The sequence below is a fragment of the Bactrocera tryoni genome, chromosome 2, assembly GCF_016617805.1.
Source record: "Bactrocera tryoni isolate S06 chromosome 2, CSIRO_BtryS06_freeze2, whole genome shotgun sequence".
NCBI classification, from domain to species: Eukaryota; Metazoa; Arthropoda; class Insecta; order Diptera; family Tephritidae; genus Bactrocera; species Bactrocera tryoni.
The window spans coordinates 24,790,477-24,798,401 of NC_052500.1; positions in this window are offsets into that span (position 1 = coordinate 24,790,477).

Here is a 7,925-nt window from a genome sequence, read left to right on the forward strand (position 1 = left end):
AATCGGCTATACCCGAGTAAGCGGTATCTACGCCAATAAAGAAGAAAAAGATTGTACCAATTCAATAAGGTTTTAGGGACATACAAAATCTTTTAAAGGAAAAATATATATAACAGATCTTTTGAGAACACTAGATTCACCTAAGTCCTTAAGTAAGTTTAAACTATCGACTAATTGACGAGAGCAAAAATATTAATAAAAAAGCAAGCAACTATGAATAAATATATAAATAAAAACTCCAACGCAATTCTCAAAACTAAACTTGAAAATATTATAACTTAAAATTTATTGAAAAAAAAGCATTTATTTGTATTTATTCCGCTCAGTGTATAAAATGGAATGTTGCACTTCAAATCGTTTTAGCAACATCAGCATCCGGAAATACCGTCCACAGCCAGTAGGAGAGTCATTTGCTGCCAAAAACATAAACATAAACAAAAACATACAAAGCAACAGCGCTAAGCGAGTGAGTGGCTCCGGCTCGTTGCACTGGGAAAACACCTTGCGCATTGCACCGACCACCGCTCGCGGCTGAGAGCAGAGCAACATGTATATATACTATACATCTGTTAGTACGTGTTTGTGTGTATGTGCAGGCATGCTAATTATTACACTGTTGTTCTATTTGTGTGTTTGTATGTCAGCACGCTGCATTTGTTTATTTGTTTTGTGTTTACCATTTTTTTTTGAAGTGCGAGTTTGAATTACTCGAAAATTATGAGCTGAAAATGAGATGACATGTGGAAAGTGCCGCCGTCTCAAAGCCCCCAAAATCAACAGACTATTTGGTTAACCCATAATGATACGCATCTGTTTACCGAATGCGTTACTTACACTTTTACTTTATAGCAGCACACATGTTTTTAGAAAATATACATATGTACTCATGTGCCTGCATATGTGTATGAATAGAATAAATAAAAACGCTGATTAGAAGCCAAACCAATTTCATAGACGTGAGCATCCAGAAGTGAATAGCTGAGCAGGTGTCATGAACACGCGTCATTTCAATTGGAACTTTCGCAAGCAGACGAAATACATACTTACATACATACATAAATATATATTTTATATATTTTTGCTTGTACACGTTTGTGAATAGATTTGGACCATGTTGATGGCATATTGCAACAATGTGTGGTTTTAGAAAAAACCAAATGACTAATATACAGTAGATACAACGAATAAGTGGACTGTAGATTACACATTTTTAGAAATGTAACAAATTAGACTAGTACTATATTTTGAGGTAGCTCTTAGTTTTCTTGAAGTTTATATATGGTGATCCATTTCTAGGTTCCCTATTCAAAGTAAGATTCATTGGCATTTATTTTTTGAAGATTATCTCTCTCAAATGTTGGCCGTGGCTATATCTCAGATGGTCCATCCGTTGAGTCCAATTTTCGATGACTCGTTCGAGCATTTCGACTGATAACTGGCAATGGTAAGAGCGATATTTTGCTCCAAGGCCTGAACCAAAGCAGGATTGTACGTATATACGTTAGACTTTACATATCTCCACAGGAAAAAGTCAAAACGTGATATTATCTTCTCACCGAAGTGTTTTCCCTATAAATCCACTGATTAATGCGATAGGAAGTGGCGCCGTCTTGTTGATACCAAATGCCACCGAGGTCATGATCTTCAATTTCAGGCAATAAATAGTAGGGTATAATATTTTAATATGGCCCGGTGGAATCAAGCCACACTAAACCGTTGTTTTTTCTGGATGAAATGACAGCTCTTGAGTCTCTTCAGGTTTCTCTTCGTCCCAAATGAGGCAATTTTGCTTATTTGCATACCCATTGAGCCAGAAAAGGTCCTCAACGCTGAACAAAATATGGCACAAAAACGTCGGATCTTTTTGGAGCTTTTCAAGAGGCCATAGAGCGAAGCGATGTCTTTCGGAAGGATCGAGCGACTTCAGTTCTTGCACAAGCTATATTTTATACGCTTTCAAATTAAGATCTCGACTTAAAATGCGTCAAGTCGTTCCATAAGTCAGTCCGCGTTGCTGCGAACGGCGCCGAATCGACTCTCCACGGTCTTCGTGTTCACTCTCAGCTACGACTGATATATTTTCTTCACGGCGTGCTGGTCAAATATTATTCAATAATGAATGGTCTCAAGATGGGTGCTAGCGGAACCAACTGTATACCAACTCTATTAATGCTCACCTCACACTCACTTGCCACACAAACGATATGTACATATTTATTGATGAATGAAGCTATGAACAGCATATATATTTATTCGCAGGTACATAATACGTACATAAATTTACACATTCATAAGTATGTAGGTAATATCTTAACAGTATTTATACAGTTGGCACGTCAGTCACTTGACTTCTGTGTTGCAGCGTGCAATGTTTTGCTAAGCTTAACGCATTTAACGACCGGCAACTGTTAGGGCCTTAGCACTATTTTACTTAGTTCCATCAGAAAGTCAAAGTCAGCGATATGGCCAACCCAATTGACGTTGCAATGACGGCTGGTTTTACGCAAATGTTTCAATTTATTAACCATTTGCCGTTTCCTTATTACTTGCTGTCCCCTGTCAACGAAGGCGTGATCGTAGCGACGCGTGGGACTTCACTTCGATAGGGTCATACCTAGAATAACAAATGTTTCATATTTTAGTTGTAGTCCAAAGGAAGTTGGTAGCAAAAGGATTTTGCCAATCAAATTGACACTTGTTGATAAATTTTATGACACATTTGACAGAAAAATAAAGTTGTCAATGTAAAGTTATGGTAAAGTATATCAATGCAACTTTATAGATCTCTTCTTATAAATATTCTTAAATATTGCAAGGAATAAGCAAATAAATTTTGTGAAAATAAAATAATGCTAAGGATTGCGTAACACCCAGAAGGAAGACCCGGAGGCTCTATAAAGTACATACATACAAGTATATAAATGACCACCGTGGCGAGCTGATTTGACTTAGACATGTTCGTCTGTTCATCCGTCTGTGAGTCGGTCTGTCATGCGTGAACTAGTATCTCAGTTTCTGAGATGGCGTTTTGATATTTTGAACACGTTCATTGCATTGCATTTCTCCTCAAGAAGCTACTAATCAAATAAGTCTGAAAGATCAAAATAAAGTTATTACAAAAAAAAATATTTATTTGATGAGATATCCTCACGAAATCCGCCATGAATTATTGTCTAAGGCAAGGGTATAACCTTAGAATGAATTTTTCAGTATGGATTACCTGGCTGTCTCCGGATCGAAAAGCCACCAACCAGATTGAACATGTTGCGATAGACGGAAGACTTTCGCTCCAAGGTCTCAACATTGACTCCGACCAATATCTTGTTGTAGCCAAGGCACGCATGCGTCTCTGCGCAGAAAAAACGCACAACAACAAACCTAGGAAGGTTCGGCGTCGAAAACCTGCATTTCTACTCGGCATGCACTCCTGCTCTCTGAGAGCACTCGTCAACAACTCGGTATAAGGGTACTGTGGGATGGCATTTCTTCTTACGTACGGCTGCAACCGAAACCATTGGTTTTCGGAAAATACAAAAGAACAGCTGGTACGACGAGGAGTGCCGTGTTGTAGCGGAGAGAAAACGGATTGCTACCTCGCAATGCTACGATCGACCACAACACGTGCGGGATGGGATAGATATCGAGAGTTGAAGAGGGAAGCGAGACGCTTTTTCAGACAGAAAAAGACAGAGACCAAAATGCGAGAATATGAAGAACTTGACAAGCTGGCCGACAGAAGGTTTCAGGACCGGAGCATACTCTTGTAGAACCCCCCAAGGTGACCAAGTAACCGATACCCAAAGCATACTAAAATTATGGAAGGAACACTTCTCCAGCCTTCTGAATGGCAGTGAAATCATAACGCCAGGAGAAGGCGAACCGGATTCCCCAATCGATGACGATGGAGCAGACGTTCCATTGTCCGACCATGAAAAAGTTCGAATAGCAATTACCCGTCTAAAGAACAACAAAGCGGTGGGGACCGATGGATTGCCGGCCGAGCTATTCAAACACGGCGGCGAAGAACTGATAAGGAGCATGATTCAGCTTCTTTGTAAAATGTGGTCGGACAAAAGAATGCCCAACGATTGAAATTCAAGGTTGCTCTGCCCAATCTACAAAAAGGGAGACCCCACAGTCTGCGCCAACTACCGTGGAATAAGCGCCTCCTCAACACCGCGTATAAGGTTCTAACGAGCGTATTGTGTGAAAGATTAAAGCTCATCGTCAACAAACTGATTGGACCTTATCAGTGTGGCTTTAGGCCTGGAAAAACAACAACCGACCAGATACCGTCGATTTCAAAGCTGCTTTGGACAGCTTGATTTGTACAACTCCTGGCGTACGCCGATGACATCGATATCATTGGCCTCAACAACCATGCCGTTAGTTCTGCTTTCTCCAGACTGCGTTAGGAAGCGAAGCAATTGGGTAGTGGATCTGATAGTGAACGAGGGCAAGACGAAATATCGCCTTTCATCAAACACACCGCACACCCGACTTGGCTCCACTTCACCAAATTAAAATATCTATGGAGACACAATTTTAAACTAATTTTATTTTTAATGCCAAATATAGATACTACTATAGTCGAATTTATCATTATTTATTGCTAGAAGACACTTAAACCGCATCAATCAAATTTATCCAAAAAAAGTTCTGCCAATAAAAGCAAACAAAAAATTTAAGCATCACCCTAATGCCTGTATATGCACATATTTCTACAAATCAATTATGCTAAATATTTTGCTTGCCTTCTAGACAAAATGAAAAATGTAATTTTAATTTTTCCATTTCGATGTCAAAATCCAGTGTCATACTGATTGGTGAAAGTTTATTTGTGTCACGGTATTTTTGTTCTATTTCTTATATACGCTGCCAGCTTGTTACGAAATCCAAAGTTGCCGGCGTACAAATGAAAAATGGTATTTTTATCACACTTCAGTCTCGTCAATTTTTAATGGCATAGCCGCTTTGTGGTGTGTCTTCTGAGTAAATACATACATTTATATTCATGTATGTAGGTGTGCGTGATTAACACACATACTCATCGAACCAGAAATCATCGCCTTCAATTCATTAAAGCTTGCGGTAGGTCGGAAAACGAAATACATTTGTGTGTGTAAGCTTTTGCATTTCTAATCACTTGAATGAAATCTCTACATATGTATGAATGTATGTACATATGTATGAACAAATCTACATTAAATATTAATATTAGCCGAACTTTTCCAACTAGAGTGTGTCATAGTTTTTATTTAGAAATAATTTCTAGTCTAGATGTATTTATGTTTGAAGTACTTCTGCACGCAGTATTTCTAATTATTTTTTCAGTTGAGGCATAAGCCTAAATTTAAATTGGTGTCAATCGGCTAGAATTCGTGACCATGTGGCGCTGTATGGAAAACATCAACGTTTGCGGAAGAAAAGTTCGAGCACAAACAAAACAACACGCCCCTATGTTTCTGCTTCAATGTGTCTACACAGTATGGATAATACTTGTACGTATGTTTATGTAAACAATCAGTTTTGAAAATCTCTATAGTAGACGGTATTTTCTTATGGAATTTATGCCCATCATACAAATTTTGTACCTGCAAGTACTAAATAATTTTTTTTTTAAGATATATTGTAATTGAGAATCAAAAGAATTTGTTAAATTTAGTAAACATAATTATTTTTTCTTCTTTTTCTTAACCAAGAAATTAGGAATTCTGAAGCTGATTGATAGAGAGCTCTTGACAGTAAACCTCATCCTAACTCATCCGTAAAGAACTTCACTGCCACTCTCCTCCAACGGCTCCAACGGCTTCTTCCTACCCACTACTCATGGCCCAAGTGAAGTCAAAGTGACTGAGGATTTTCAAGTGGTCAGACATGGTTTCATTTAGGAATCCAGACTCTCAGAGTCTGATAGCCAGAGTTCGGTTTGGCGACTCCATGATCCAAGTGATCCGGTATGAAGTCAAAGTGAGTGAGGATTTCCGAGTATTCAGACACGGGTTCTTTTAGGAACGCAGACTCTCTGAGTCTGATAGCAACTTCACAGCCATACACCTTCCGACGATGGCTACGGGCCAGATGACGTTAAGTTTCATGGTTGGAGTGGACCTTAGGGCACCAAACATGCTGATGAGCGCCGCCTATTGAATGCTCTCGAGTTTCTTTGCAAGTGTGGTATTTGCTAGAGCCCTCCACCACATAAAGACTGCAGAGAACATAGTGGGCTTGACTATGGTGTCGTGGGGCTAGAGGACCACTTTCGGTGAGAGACAGCACCTTTTGTCAATGGCTCCACCACAGCAGTACAGGGCCCTCTCTTCGATATTCGCTTCTATGAAAGCTTCCTATCCAGGATGAGCTTTAGATATTATATTTCACTGTATTCGCTGGTTGCAAACGGATGTATCCCATTTGCGGCAGTGGTGCCATCGATATATTGTATCTTCTAGTAAATAAAATCATCTCGGTTTTAATTGGGTTGATGGAGAGATCGTTTACGAATACCCAATTTGTAACGATGCTGAGATAACCTTGCATCAACTCGTAAACGGAAATCAGTAACTTTCCATTACGCTACATCGTCTGCATAGGCAATCACCCGTCAGCCACGAGCGACCAGGATCCATAGAAGAGGAGAGACCACTCCACCTTGTGACGTTCCCCTATTCATATTTCTTCGTCGAGCACGTGCATTTCTCCATTCAGTCTCAATCACTCTGCCGCATCGAAGACTGAAAATGAGGTGTTTGAGATTTTATTCGACCCCAAAACTGTCCAGAGCAGTTACGACTGCTACCGTCAGGACGTTATTGAAAGCTCGCTCTATATCATGACACGATAGTATGCAGGGTATCCACTGACTTGTCTTTACAATAAGCATGTTGCGCTCCTGATAAATGGTCCCTGGGTATGCGCCTCCTTATGTACCAGTCCATCAGTCTTTCCAGTGTTTTTAGTAAGAAAAATAATTTTAAGGTTAAGACCACAAATTTTTTAAATAAAGTCAATTCCAAACTAGACATATTCATATATATTATATACATACATACAAACATATGTACATATGTGATGTACATTAATATTCTCATCTCATTTTTATTCAATCTAACATGCGTAGCTTCTTCTAATAAATTTGAAATTAAGCTCTACAATTTATTATCGCTTAAATAAACAAAAATCGGTTAACCGAAATCAACCACCAGAATCGCCTTTTTTCAATCATCTCAAAACGAGAGGTTATGGTGAATAAAAAAACCTCATAACCGTATCCGGTAAATTTCCCATACATACATATATGTATATATATATTATTTACATATACATATATATACACATAGGAGTGCAACAACAAAAATTAATCGTTAATTTTTTTACTCACTTGAAAAGGAATTAATTTCCAAGCGTTGACAGCTCAAATTTAAATTTATATACATACATCTCATTAATGTTTGAGAAAAAAGTTTTAATCAGTTATTGAGACACATCAATTGACTTTTTATGCCTTTGGCATTATGTCAACTTTAAAGAATCAATTAACCTTTGTAAAAATGTTAAAATATGCATTCAATAGATTTAAGCCGAACACACAAGAACGGTATTTCAGCATTACATAATACATACAAAATATACCGATAATGCATTAACATAAAAATACAATTGATCCTTTGAAATATACATACAAACAGCATATCTCACTTGCACGTTATACATACATATGTATGTGTGTAGCTCGGTAAGGTTGACAGAGGAGCTTAATACGTATGCAAATTACCTTGGTGTGAACACACATATATACAGGGTTGTTCATTTGGGCATAGAACTCCATCCTTTCTGTATCTATTAATATATACATGTGTGCATGAATGTATGTATGTGTGTTGGTAAATATTTCTTGTTGCCTCAACACCCTTTGTAGAGAGGTG